General features: G+C 38.2%; 1 protein-coding gene across 1 annotated transcript in view; it reads right to left on the bottom strand.

Annotated features, from left to right (window-relative positions):
- Positions 1–6,627: 6,627 nt before the first annotated feature.
- The window catches only part of LOC121379070 (syntaxin-8-like), a 44,090-nt gene continuing 35,969 nt past the window's right edge, over positions 6,628–14,748 (bottom strand). The window contains exon 9 of the mRNA XM_041507534.1: positions 6,628–7,525. The gene's annotated coding sequence lies outside the window, so the exon portion shown is untranslated. The remainder of the gene's footprint in view (positions 7,526–14,748) is intronic.

Raw genomic sequence — 14,748 nt, 5'->3', positions numbered from 1 at the left:
TCTTCTATATCTGCTGTTTCTCACAGACAGGGCGGCATATACCACGGTTTTCGGTATACCAGTGTTTGGCCTACCTACTACGACGAATCGTAAGCTAAGCCAGCGCTCATTCACAGCTATATCACACGTTTTAATGAGCGGCGTATAACTCGGAGGGTTACTGTAGGCTATAATTGTGAGTGGAGGTTGTACATGTTTATTGGTTAGGGGGAATTACACACAGACACACACAGTCAAGACATAAAGAAAGACAGAAAGCTCGAGTGTCCTCTAGCTCTATCATCACATTTAAACATGATGGAGTTTAAGAATACTCGAGCTGACAGACAGGCAGACAGATAGACACCTTACATCATTGTCATGTCACCACGTCATCACTCACGACGTACGAGGATTCTGAATGAATCAGTATTTAATAACGACACCCCAGCTCGAAAGACACAAAGGTATGTGGTGACCAGCACCAATGTAACAATTCAAACTTTATTGACAAAAATAGTGTCAACATCTGTAAAAGAATCGCATTCATGAAAGACACAAGGACACATGTATGGAGCTGTGTTAATTACACAACATACAACACAAAACGAAAAACATATTTGAAAAATCATCACTAATGCTTATAGAACTAAAACCGGCCTCGGTGGTGTCGTGGTTAAGCCGTCGGACATAAGGCTGGTAGGTACAGGGTTCGCAGTCCGGTACCAGTGTAACAGCCCAAAACATAGCCCTCGCCAAACTATACCCGGAGATAAGTGGGCTAGCTTGTTTTATACCCCTAATCCTATTTTTTTATTTATTACTAACCCGTATACAAAATAAACGCTTTAAAAGAAAAGCAACTATTGCTTTCATAAAAATAAAACTATCACAGATTAATCATTTTAGAAGATATTTCGATATTCTCTAGCCCAAAATATATAAATTATGATGAAAAAACCTCACCTGTTTTATACACCGGGGTATATTCTGTGCTAATCCAGTTTATACCCCGGGTATAGTTTGACGGAGGGGGGGGGGGGGGGGGGGGGGGGGGGGGGGGGGGGGGGGGGGGGGGGTTGTATTTAGGGTTATTACACCTGATCTCGCCCAGAGCGAGTTTTAACGACTCAATGGGCAGGTATAAAACCGCCACACCCTCTCTCTTTCACTAACCACTAAAAACTAACCCTGGACAGGCAGCCTAGATAGCTGAGGTGTGTGTGCCCAGGACAGCTTGCTTGAACCTTACGTGGATATAAGCACGAAAATTAGTTGAAATGAAATGAATGAAATAGAACTAAAAACAATACATTTAAGAGATACAGAAGTTAATGTTGCTAGCCCCAAGTTCAGCCAGCAAATGTTTCGCTAACGTTGTTCGCTAACTATTTGATTTGTTCCCGACGTGGCCATTTGTCAATCTAATTAAACTTAGCTCCACTATTACATGTGGATCTAACACCAGCCAGTTGGAGCTCATGTCCACCATTCAAAACCTTACTTGCAGAATCATGCCAGTGATTTAAAAATAATTTGAAAACATTCCGAATTATCCTGAGGGTATACATGTTTCGTGTGAATTACGAATGCCTTAAAACATGTTTTATTTTATAAAATAAATAATTTGTAATGCAAAACTGAAGACTGATTTAGTTGGGGTTTTTTTTATATAAATAAATAAATATTTTTTAATGTAAAATTGAAGACTGATAACCCATCCCGTATGTATTGGTATCGTTCGCTGTACTGCGGCCACTAAAATAGACTCGCCCGATATTTTTAGAATTTGTATGCTCCCAAATAACGTTATAAAAGGCGAAGTGTGATTGGTCAATATTTAAATTATTATTTGCAGACGAAATGTAACCTGGACATTGGGGACTACGCAGTGTTGTTAGCAATCCGATTAAAATTAGTTCTACTGGTCTAAATAAGGCATTCGTAATTCACATGAAACATATCGTATACCCTCAGGATAATTCGGAATATTTTCAAATTATTTTCAAATCACTGACATGATTCTGCAAGTAAGGTTTTGATTGGTGGACATGAGCTCCAACTGGCTGGTGTTAGATCCACATGTAATAGTGGAGCTAAGTTTAATTAGATTGGCCATTTGTTTACCTTAAAGCGCATAAACCAGTCTAGCGGACGTTTTTCGCCACCCAAGCACTGTACTACAATAAGGAACAGCACACGCAAATGGCGAGGATTCTGGGATCAATCGTAAACTGAATACACAGTGTATTTAGTATTGTCACAAATGAAAGGAATAATCGTTTAATAACACATAAGCATATTTCAATCTTCGGCTAATTTGGTGTTTAACCTTTATTTTGGTGGATAGAAATAACAATATTAGCACAGCACATACCACAGACTTTAATATATCAGTCGCGAGTTGAGACAGGGGAAGAAACAATGGAACTGCTGAGGATGTTCGATCCTGTGATCCCAAGCACCTCAGACGGGGATTTTAAGAATACAGTTATATTCAAGAAGACAACTTGTGAGGCATTCTTAGTGCTGTTAGTTTTGAAGTACGCTGATGTCACAAGTGACTGGAAAGGCCATTTTTCACAATTCGCAGAAGAAAACTAATTCTGTCTGAATCCTAAACTCTCTGGTTAACCTCACTTAGTGAACTGACAAGTCTTTTACCGATTTTTCTTCTTTTTTGTTCTTCTTTTTTCTTTTTTGGGATAATTAAAACAACAATCAGAATAAAACAAAGGTCAAAGAAACGAAAAATATATTTGTTTACCAACACCTCAGCACATCTTAACAAACTGCTGTTTGGAATACTATAACAAAATTAATGGGGTATAGATATGCTGACTGGGGAAAAAGTTACACAAAGAAAGTCACAATTTTGCCTAGAAAAAGGTCACAATTTATTTCATTACAAACACACCGCGAACCAGTTTGGCTATGCTTGGTAGCTAATTGTTGAATCTCGTCGTCAAAAACAACTGACATACGTACGATCGAAGTATAGGCGCGTGGGCAGGGGGAGGGTTTCTGGAGTAGAACCCACCCCCTTCCCCGTTAAAGCCAATTGTCTTCTCTTTTTTTCACTATATATTCCTGGGGAGCACGACTCGACCCCCCCGTAAAAAGTTCGCTCGCCAGTCTAGACATACCCCCTGCATACATTCCAACACGCACCTATTTGCCAGTGGTAAAACGCTCACTCGATGCGCGGTCGGTCTGGAATCGATCCCCGTCGGTGAGCCCATTGGGCTAGTTCTCGTTCCAGCCAGTGCACCACGACTGGCATATCAAAAGCTGTGGTATGTCTGTGAGATGATGCATATAAAAGAACCCTTGCTGCTAATCGAAAAGAGTAGCCCATGAAGTGGCGACAGCGGGTTTCCTCTCTCAATATATATGGTCCTTAACCATATAACCGTACATACAATGTGTTGAGTGCGTCGTTAAATAAACCATTTTCTTCCTTTCTTCCTGCGACTTTTTTTTCCTCAAGTGGGTTATTCCATTATCAGTAGCCGACAGTGGTTGCGATTTCTTCAATAATGTGAATATAAAATTAAACAAATGTACTGGTTTAACTAATTCAGAAAATTGTGTAACTGATGAGCAATTAATGCGCGTATTCCAGACGTTGTAATGTCGTGTCAAATACCAACTGCCAAGGAGGCTGCCAAAACTAGTGTCTCGTAAAATTCGACGTTACCCACGGTATCTTATCTCCTGTGTAATGTTACCCATGTGAAGAGTATTCATGTAACTACGCTACACATGCAAATAAGTGCGCAAGACACAAATACCAGGGCCGTACCTAGCCTAAAATAACTGGGGGGGGGGGGGGGGGGGGGGGGGCGTAATATAGCAATAAGGGCACATTGATATACGGTATTCTCCGGCTGGAGAAAAAGGGAACTTTAAAACTAGAACTAGCACTTTTTAAGGGTGTTTTGTTTGGGGTTTTTTGTATACGTTTATTTGTTGGTGTTTTTTAGGGGTGGCGATGTGTGAAAACTGCCATCTTTGCCCTCACTCTAGGTGCCACGTTTGCTGTTTTATTGGTAGAGTATGTGGAGGCAGTGAGTTTTCTCTTTGGAAAAAAAGTTCAAAATAATCGTGAATACCAAATTGTCGTAATTAAAAAGAAAGAAGAAACATTTTCCCAAGCGGTCATTAAACAAACCTATCCACCTACCCTTCTGTCTCTTAAGCGTCATTAAAGCATATCTCTACACTATCTCAGAGCCCCTCCCTCTCCCCGCCCCCCCCCCATATGTCTCTCTCTCTCCCCGCCCCCCATATATGTCTGTGTGTGTGTGTCTGTCTGTCTGTCTGTCTGTCTGTCTGTCTGTCTCTCTCTCTCTCTCTCTCTCTCTCTCTCTCTCTCTCTCTCTCTCTCTCTCTCTCTCTCTCTCTCTCTCTCTCGTTCAGTGTGTGGGCCTACCAAACACACTCCAAATATCGTCGATGCCGCGACAAGTGGGATATAGATCAAATGGCTGCCATCAAACAGCCTTCCAGCAGAAGTGAAGCATCTCAACTCGAAGACAAGGATCCAATAACGTGTTCAGGAATTATGATAAATGCAGAATTAATACTTGCCACAATAATAGACGGGCGTGGAAGTAGACTAACTGCGAAAACACTTGTCGTCGCAGAAAACTTGTAGTAAATTCATAAATCTTGCAAAGATAGAGAATCGAAAGCATGTTGAGGATAATCTTCTAAAATTGCAGCCGCTTATTGGAATAGTGCATTTCTGTGTCTACGTTGAGCAGAATCACCGGGAAAGGAGCAAGCGAGATGTACATGAAAGTAATGGTTTATTTATGCAGGTAGTTTCGCCAGACATTTATCGACTCAACTGCGATGTGTCTGGAACGCGTTAGATAATAAGTGAGCTTTAATAACTTTCTTTCTGTCTGAGCAGGGAACGGGATCTAGGTGGGTGATCAAGTTTTCAAGTGTCGTACTTACCATATTACATTAGATGCCCACAGACTATGTGTGTGTGTGTGTCTGTGTGTGTGGCGGGGGGGGGGGGGGGGGGGGGGGGGGGGGGGGGGTCGTAAGTTACCTTCTCTTTCTTCAATTTATATTTGGCAGAATATTGCATATTATCGTTCCCTGATTTTTAATGCACCTCCCCAGTTATTAAGGCAAGGTATGACCTGCCTGTCTTGGTGTATTGGGCTTAAAGCTGGTTCGTCTCATACCACAAGCTAGATATTATACTGCTAGAATCAGATATTTATTCATCTCAATTCATTGTCATGAAAAATCTTTGAAACAGATCTAAGACTAACAAGATGCACTATTGTTTGCCTTGTCTGCAGAAACTGAAAGTCTAACTGGACTCCTAACAACAATATTTCAATTTTTTTTATTTATTTATTTTTATTGGAGGCGAGTTATGTTTTTTATTTTTTATTTTTGTTGTGTTTTTATTTTTATTTTGTGTGTGTGTGGGGGGGGGGGGGGGGGGGGGGTTGTGGTGGGTTTTTGTGGGGGTTTGGTGGTTTTTTGGGGTATATGTGTTGTTTATTTATTTATTTATTTTTGCTTGTTTTAAAGTTTTTTATCTTTAATATTTAAAACCATATTCCAATTCTGTTCAGATACCTACCATCAGACATTTGTTGATTAACAATGTTCGTGGGTATTATTAACAATGTACGTGGGTATTATTAACATTGTCCGTGGGTATTATTAACAATGTCCGTGGGTATTATTAACAATGTACGTGGGTATTATTAACAATGTCCGTGGGTATTATTAACAATGTCCGTGGGTATTATTAACAATGTACGTGGGTATTATTAACAATGTCCGTGGGTATTATTAACAATGTCCGTGGGTATTATTAACAATGTCCGTGGGTATTATTAACAATGTCCGTGGGTATTATTAACAATGTCCGTGGGTATTATTAACAATGTACGTGGGTATTATTAACAATGTCCGTGGGTATTATTAACAATGTCCGTGGGTATTATTAACAATGTCCGTGGGTATTATTAACAATGTACGTGGGTATTATTAACAAGCCACAAGTTTCCTTCCTTTCCTTTTTCTTCTTCTTTTTTTACATTCTTTCTTTTTCTTCCAATTTTTCTTCTTATGATAAAAGCAAAATTGACAATTATTTTATTTGTTTGATATTTCAGAGTGATATGAAAATAAATGTCATCTTCAGACACAGATTGAAACATTGGTCCTCGGAGAATGAGGAAGATCCTCCTATTTTTAAATTTATTTTTTAACTGGGCTTGCAATTGTGCATTCGTAAACATTTAACATGGCAGCAGGTAGCCCAGTGGTAAAGCGCTTACTCGATGTGCAGTCGGTCTGGGATCGATCCTCGTCGGTGGGCCCATTGGGCTATTTCTCGTTCCAGCCAGTGCACCACAACTGGTACATCAAAGGCCGTGGTATGTGCTATGCTGTCTATAGGATGATGCATATAAAAAGATCCCTTGCTGCTAATCGAAAAGAGTAGCCCATGAAGTGGCGACAGTGGGTTTCCTCCCTCAATATCTGTGTGGTCCTTAAGCATATGTCCGACGCCATATAAACGTAAATAAAATGTGTTGAGCGCATCGTTAAATAAAACATTTCCTTCCTTCAACCATATGACAAAATAACAAACAAACCATATGATGTACTTACATACATCTATTATGAAAAATAACATATCTTCATAATTACACAGTTACATTATGTATGGTACAGCTAAACATTATTTTACAGGTTCATGTTTAGAAATATAATAACTCTTACATATTACACAGTTTTGCCATTTGCTGTCACCATACCATTTGTACATTGTCCACTATAACATATTAACAGCATACAAAACTGGAACAGTATGATGAAATACGATGAAATAACAGTGTGTAAGTCGGCGCGGTTTTAATCACCTGCACACATTTGAACAGTGTGATTTGGACAGTATAAAACATTAATTCACAGCATCCAGCGTCCACGATTTGTATACAGGACTATTAACAGTCCCATATATGCAGTGAAAATATACACACTAAATATTAAGAATAAAAAAATAAATAAAACGTGGATGTTGGGGAGAGAGAGAAACAAAATACAAGATATACAATAATTCTTGATTATGATAACTATATATATATATATATATATATATATATATATATATATATATATATATATATATATATATATATATATATATAAATTTGCTTATACATCATAAGAAATATTTCAATTTAACAAAAAACATTATTTATTATATTGTGGGGTTTTTTTTTTTAAATTGAATGGAAGATAAGTTAACCATTTTTGTGGTGTTGGGGGTGTGGGTGGGTATTAGGGTAGATGTTATAAAACTCTGTAGGGTCATTTTTAGTTTTGAATGAAACACAAATGTATGACTTATTACAGAAACAATGCCTAGCTTCATCAGCTGTTTCTTGTTGACTGTTATTGCACAATGATCAACCTGTCGAGACATCTTAGTATTATTACATCAATACATGTTTAAATAGTCCAAGGTAGTATTTTGCAAATCCAGTACCAAACTCTGAAAGATAAAAAAAAAAAAGATAAAAAAAAAGGCCAGACTATTATTTACTTTTTATCTGTTAAAATGTATTAAATAATGTTGGCATTAATTGCGAGAGGGTTTCTCATCTCATCTGACTGGCACAGGAAAATCACATATGATATGAACACTCGAGTTACTGTCCGACACTCAGCTTGACTCTCTTCCAATAATTCAGATAACACCAAGATGGACTCATTATGAGTCTGGCTCTCTTTAACAGTCAAACTCCCACCCTAACACTAAGACTCCCCAAACCTATGCAAGACGTCCTAACACTATGTTAGACTCTCCAACTCTATGTTACACTTTTTAATACTAACTCTGATTCAAAGGCCTTAACATTGACCTACATACCAAACTCCCAACCTAACTCTAGAGTCCCCAAACCTAAGCAAGACTTCCTAACACTATGTTAGACTCTCCAACTCTACATCAGACTTTTTAATACTAACACTGAGTCAAAGTCCCTAACATTGAGCTACATACCATTACACAACCTAAGACTCCCTAACTCCATGTCAGTCTTCCTAGATGTAACTTAGATTTTCTAACACAACATTGAGATCCCTAACACTGTTAGACTTTCTAACACTATGCTAGAATCCTTAACATTACATTAGGCTCCCCAACAGTACATGAATGAAATACTTTCAAGAATGATGTGGACTCCCTATCACAATGCCAGACTGTATCACTGAGATAGGAAGGAAGGAAATGTTTTATTTAACGATGCACTCAACACATTTTATTTATGGTTATATGGCGTCGGACATATGGTTAAGGACCATACAGATATTGAAGGAGGAAACCCGCTGTCGCCACTTCATAGGCTACTCTTTTCGATTAGCAGCAAGGGATCTTTTATATGCACCATCTCAAAGACAGGACAGCACATACCACAGCCTTTGATGTACCAGTCGTGGTGCACTGGCTGGAGCGAGAAATAGCCCAATGGGCCCACTGACGGGGATCGATCCCAAACCAACCTCGCATCAAGAGAGGCTGTACCACTGAGATAGATAATCTAACACTGATGTGAGATTTCTGTACACTCTCTAACACTATAAGACTCTCCAATACTATGTAAGACTCTCTAACACTATAAGACTCTCTAACACTATAAGACTCTCCAATACTATGTAAGACCCTCTAACACTATAAGACTCTCCAATACTATGTAAAACCCTCTAACACTATGTCAGACTCTCCAATACTATGTAAGACCCTCTAACACTATAAGACTCTCCAATACTGTGTAAGACCCTCTAACACTATAAGACTCTCCAATACTATGTAAGACTCTCTAACACTATGTCAGACTCTCCAATACTATGTAAGACCCTCTAACACTATAAGACTCTCCAATACTATGTAAGACCCTCTAACACTATAAGACTCTCCAATACTATGTAAGACCCTCTAACACTATAAGACTCTCCAATACTATGTAAGACCCTCTAACACTATAAGACTCTCCAATACTATGTAAGACCCTCTAACACTATAAGACTCTCCAATACTATGTAAGACCCTCTAACACTATGTCAGACTCTCCAATACTATGTAAGACCCTCTAACACTATAAGACTCTCCAATACTATAAGACTCTCCAATACTATGTAAGACCCTCTAACACTATGTCAGACTCTCCAATACTATGTAAGACCCTCTAACACTATAAGACTCTCCAATACTATGTAAGACCCTCTAACACTATAAGACTCTCCAATACTATGTAAGACCCTCTAACACTATAAGACTCTCCAATACTATGTAAGACCCTCTAACACTATAAGACTCTCCAATACTATGTAAGACCCTCTAACACTATGTCAGACTCTCCAATACTATGTAAGACCCTCTAACACTATAAGACTCTCCAATACTATGTAAGACTCTCTAACACTATGTCAGACTCTCCAATACTATGTAAGACCCTCTAACACTATAAGACTCTCCAATACTATGTAAGACTCTCTAACACTATACGACTCTCCAATACTATGTAAGACCCTCTAACACTATAAGACTCTCCAATACTATGTAAGACCCTCTAACACTATAAGACTCTCCAATACTATGTAAGACCCTCTAACACTATAAGACTCTCCAATACTATGTAAGACCCTCTAACACTATGTCAGACTCCCCAAAAATATGTAAGACTCTCTAACACTATAAGACTCTCCAATACTATGTAAGACCCTCTAACACTATGTCAGACTCCCCAATACTATGTAAGACCCTCTAACACTATGTCAGACTCCCCAATACTATGTAAGACTCTCTAACACTATAAGACTCTCCAATACTATGTAAGACCCTCTAACACTATGTCAGACTCCCCAATACTATGTAAGACCCTCTAACACTATAAGACTCTCCAATACTAAGTAAGACTCTCTAACACTATACGACTCTCCAATACTATGTAAGACTCTCTAACACTATAAGACTCTCCAATACTATGTAAGACCCTCTAACACTATAAGACTCTCCAATACTATGTAAGACTCTCTAACACTATGTCAGACTCTCCAATACTATGTAAGACCCTCTAACACTATGTCAGACTCTCCAATACTATGTAAGACTCTCTAACACTATGTCAGACTCTCCAATACTATGTAAGACTCTCTAACACTATGTCAGACTCTCCAATACTATGTAAGACCCTCTAACACTATGTCAGACTCTCCAATACTATGTAAGACCTTCTAATGCTATGTCAGACTCCCCAATACTATGTAAGACTCTCTAACACTATGTCAGACTCCCCAATACTATGTAAGACCCTCTAACGCTATGTCAGACTCCCCAATACTATGTAAGACCCTCTAACGCTATGTCAGACTCCCCAATACTATGTAAGACCCTCTGATGCTATGTCAGACTCCCCAATACTATGTAAGACCCTCTAACGCTATGTCAGACTCCCCAATACTATGTAAGACCCTCCAACGGTATGTCACTCCCCAATACTATGTAAGACCCTCTAACGGTATGTCAGACTCCCCAATACTATGTAAGACCCTCTAACGGTATGTCAGACTCCCCAATACTATGTAAGACCCTCTAACACTATGTCAGACTCCCCAACACTATGCTAGACTTTCTAACACTATGTTAAACAATGTAGACTCCCAGGCACTAGTTAGAAGTTCTGACACTATGTTAAACAATGTTAGACTCACAGGCACTAGTTAGAATTTCTAACATTATGTTAAACAATGTTAAGACTCCCAGGCACTAGTTAGAATTTCTAACATTATGTTAAACTACCTGTATGTTAAGACTCCCAGGCACTACATTAGACTTTCTAAACCTATGTTCAATTCATCAACACTATGCTAGACCCTCTAACACTATGTTAGATGACCCAATACTAAGCTGGACTTTGTAACAGTATGTTAAGACTCACCAACACTACGCTAGATTTTCTAACATTATGTTAGACTCCCCAACACTACATTAGACTTTCTAACACTAAACCAGACTCCCCAACACTACGCTAGACTTTTTACCATTATGTTACACTCCCTATCACTATGCCAGACAGTAGCACCGAGCTAGACGATCTACCACTGACACGAAAAAGTTTCCGTACACTCTCTAACTCTAGGCTGAAGCCTGCTCTATCTCAGGTGAGGGGGTTTGATGAAATTGCCACATGTGCCGCCGACGGACAAAAAACAGCCGCCAGATGAAACCAGCAACCTCACAGCCACAGGAAGCTTATGTGGGCTATTTCTGAACAGAAAAATAAATTGTGAATGTTCTTTGTCAGGATTCATTTTCAACAACAACAAACAATGCGGCAGTAAAATAAAGAAGGAAAAACAGTCCCATACACGCGCCACAAAGATGGGCTGAGCCTTGGTGAATATCACTTAATTTTAGATAAGAGTCGAGTTATAAAGATGAAAACCCGTGCGTCTGTGCAAATAAACACAGAATTAGCATGGTTTGATGGGACAAGCAGCTTGTGGATTTATTTATTGCTGCATTCAAGGGTGTTCTATTGCAGAATTGCTATCAGTGTGCAAGGTGTGTTAAGCAAAAAGAACACCTGCAGTCTATTATGGGAAATAATAAAAAGCGATTTTTACATAACTTGCTTTCACATTTATGTCAAGCTATGGTTCAAACACACTGACATGGGGACACAACCCAGACATTAGGGTTATCATGTTACTGTTACTAATTAGCAGCAAGAGATTTTTTATATCCATTTTCCAAGAGACAAGACAGCACACACATGTACTAAGGCTCAATTATAAGTTACCAAACAATGGGTGAAAAAGAAAAGGCTACTTGGAATGATGAAAGGAATGTTTTATTTAAACTTAAAGACACACTAAACACATTTTAATGATGGTAAATGTGGCATCAGAAGGTTACAGGTGTCCAATATAAAGTTATTTTTACACTTAGTTCAACGGAAACCAGCTGCCGTTACATGTATATGTGTATATAGGCTTTTTCTAAAAAAAAAAAAAAATAAAAAAAAAAAAAAAAAATAATAATTATAAATAAATAAATAAATATAATAATAATAATAATAATAATAATAATAATAATAATAATAATAATAATAATAATAATAATAATAATAATAATACAACAACAACAACAACAACAACAACATAAATAAATAAAAAATCATCAAGGGATCTTTTATTTGCACTTTCCCATAGATAGGACTGCTGATCTATCGGATACAGGACACTGGTTGGGACAGGAAAAACCACAACTTTAACAACACCATTAAAGCACATTGATTAATTAATATCAGCTATTTGATGTCAAACATTTGCTAATTTTGACTCATGGCTTTCACAGCATGGGATCTTTTTAATGCACTTCTACGACCTATGCACCTCACACAAGCGCTCTACCAACTGAACTACACCCTACTCCCTGACATTAAAGTTAAAGTATTTTTTGTTTAATGACACCACTAGAGCACACTGATTTATTAATTATTGACTATTGAATGCCAAACATTTGGTCTGTCTTAGAGAGGAAACCCACTGCATTTTTTCCATTAGTAGAATGGGATCTTTTATAGGTGCCATCCCAGACAGGATAGCACACACCACACTCTTTGATGTACCAGTCATGGTGCACTGAATGAAAACCCTGACATTAAAGATGCAGCAGCAAAACAAATGTAGCTTTGGTTATTTTGTTATACATTTTAAATTGTCTGACAGCTACAACATTATGATTATAAATCTGAGAACATCTGGATTTGTTGAAATTCAGGAATGGCATTTTAACCTAATAATAATAATGGGAGAGACAGGCCCCATGCCACCGCTGCCCATCCCTTGCCACATGGACTCTGGTTCATTAAATCAACACGGCTCATACAGCAATGAGTCTCGCTGTCTGTCCACACGCAGCAGTTCACTGACTCTCCACTTTGGAATTGACTCCTTTATCAGCAAATACATTTTAACAAATCAATTCTCGCTTCGACCATCTTTCTATTTCCATAGATAATTCATTTCAGATAAGCAGCTACTCCAAACACAACTGCCAGCCATCTTTGTTTGAAAACATAATAGAGATGTGCAGACGCAAACTGCAAAAGCAACATTTTCCATCTAGCACATCTGCGAATAACTTATCAGATGAAGGAAAAATATTCCCAGTTCCAGCAAATGGTCCTTAACCACTTGTTCTAAGCACTTTATATCTTCTTTATGGCCAATACGATCAGAAGGAACCATAAATATTATTACAGTTCTTGTAAAAATGTCATGAATGGTGAGGATTCTGTGTTTGGTTTGGGTCTTTCCAGACACGCTCATGCTGTGATTGTTCTATAGATGCCCATTCCCGTTTGAGATTGAGTTAAAAACGAGATCTGGCTGGGAACCAGATAATACCAAATGTGTATTTTAAAAGAAGCACTCGTTTAACACTTCACGGAACCAAGCAGGCTCAGACAAGATGGAGAAAAGAAGAAGAAGAAGAAAATGATTCATATGCAGTTTCAATATTGCCATACTGACACTCTTCAGAAACCATGATCTAGTAAAGGTTAAGATGAAAACTGAATCAACAATAACACAGTGGAAGGAAAATAAAAACTTCGGCACACTGTTATATCAGTAGTCATCACTGGCATCAGGCACGCACAAAGGATTTTTTGGGGGGTATGTGATAGATGGGGTTTTTTGCTGAAAAGGTGGATCAGATATGGTATGATTTTTTTTTGATTTTTTATATAAATATAATTTTTTTATATGGGGCAGGGATTTATTGAGGGGTTCTGTGGGTCTGAACATAGGCACCTTCTCAAAACAAAGTGGCACTGAAAATTCGCAAGTTCTGTACTAAAAATTTCCAATAAATATATTTAATTTTGTCTACTGGTTTTAATAAATTAATTTAACAATGGTGTACTGCAAAATTCAGTGGACTGAAAACAAATCCCAAGTATTTATCGAAACCCATCAGACATGGGGCCGTGGTGAAATATCCTGGATAAACACCTGTGGAACTGTACATGGACCCCACACACTTCATTTCATATATGCATGTATATACATATGTAGGCTTTGATAAAAATGCTGAACAACAATCCAGCAAATAGTATTTTACTCACTTCCAAATTACTGTCTTTAAAATATGCTCAACTATTATTATCTATAAAAGAATCTTTGTTTCTTAATAATAAAACCTAATAACTCATGTCTTACTTGTGGGGAAAAAAACAAAAACAAAACTCTAAACAAATAAGCAAACTAAAACAAACAAAAAAACACAAAAAAAGAGCAAAATATATGCCTGATTACGGTCAGGTTAATTGTATTAACAACATTATTACTCACACACTAATCACTCTTGCACCGGCCTAGGTGGCGACGTGGTTAAGCCGTCGGACTACAGGCTGGTAGGTACAGGGTTCGCAGCCCGGTATCGGCTCCAACCCAGAGCGAGTTCTTAAGGGCTTAGTGGGTAGGTGTAAGGCCACTACACCCTCTTCTCTCTTACTAACCACTAACCAACTAACAACTAACCCACTGTCCTCGACAGACAGCCCAGATAGCTGAGGTGTGTGCCCAGGACAGCATGCTTGAACCTTAATTAGATATAAGCACGAAAATAAGTTGCAATGAAATCACTCTTGCAAGTGATTTCAAGCCAAGTTATTTTTGTGATGAAGACAGACTTCCATGGTTTTA

This window comes from Gigantopelta aegis, chromosome 8 (assembly GCF_016097555.1).
Source record: "Gigantopelta aegis isolate Gae_Host chromosome 8, Gae_host_genome, whole genome shotgun sequence".
NCBI lineage: Eukaryota > Metazoa > Mollusca > Gastropoda > Neomphalida > Peltospiridae > Gigantopelta > Gigantopelta aegis.
This window is presented reverse-complemented; position numbering and strand designations above follow the sequence as displayed.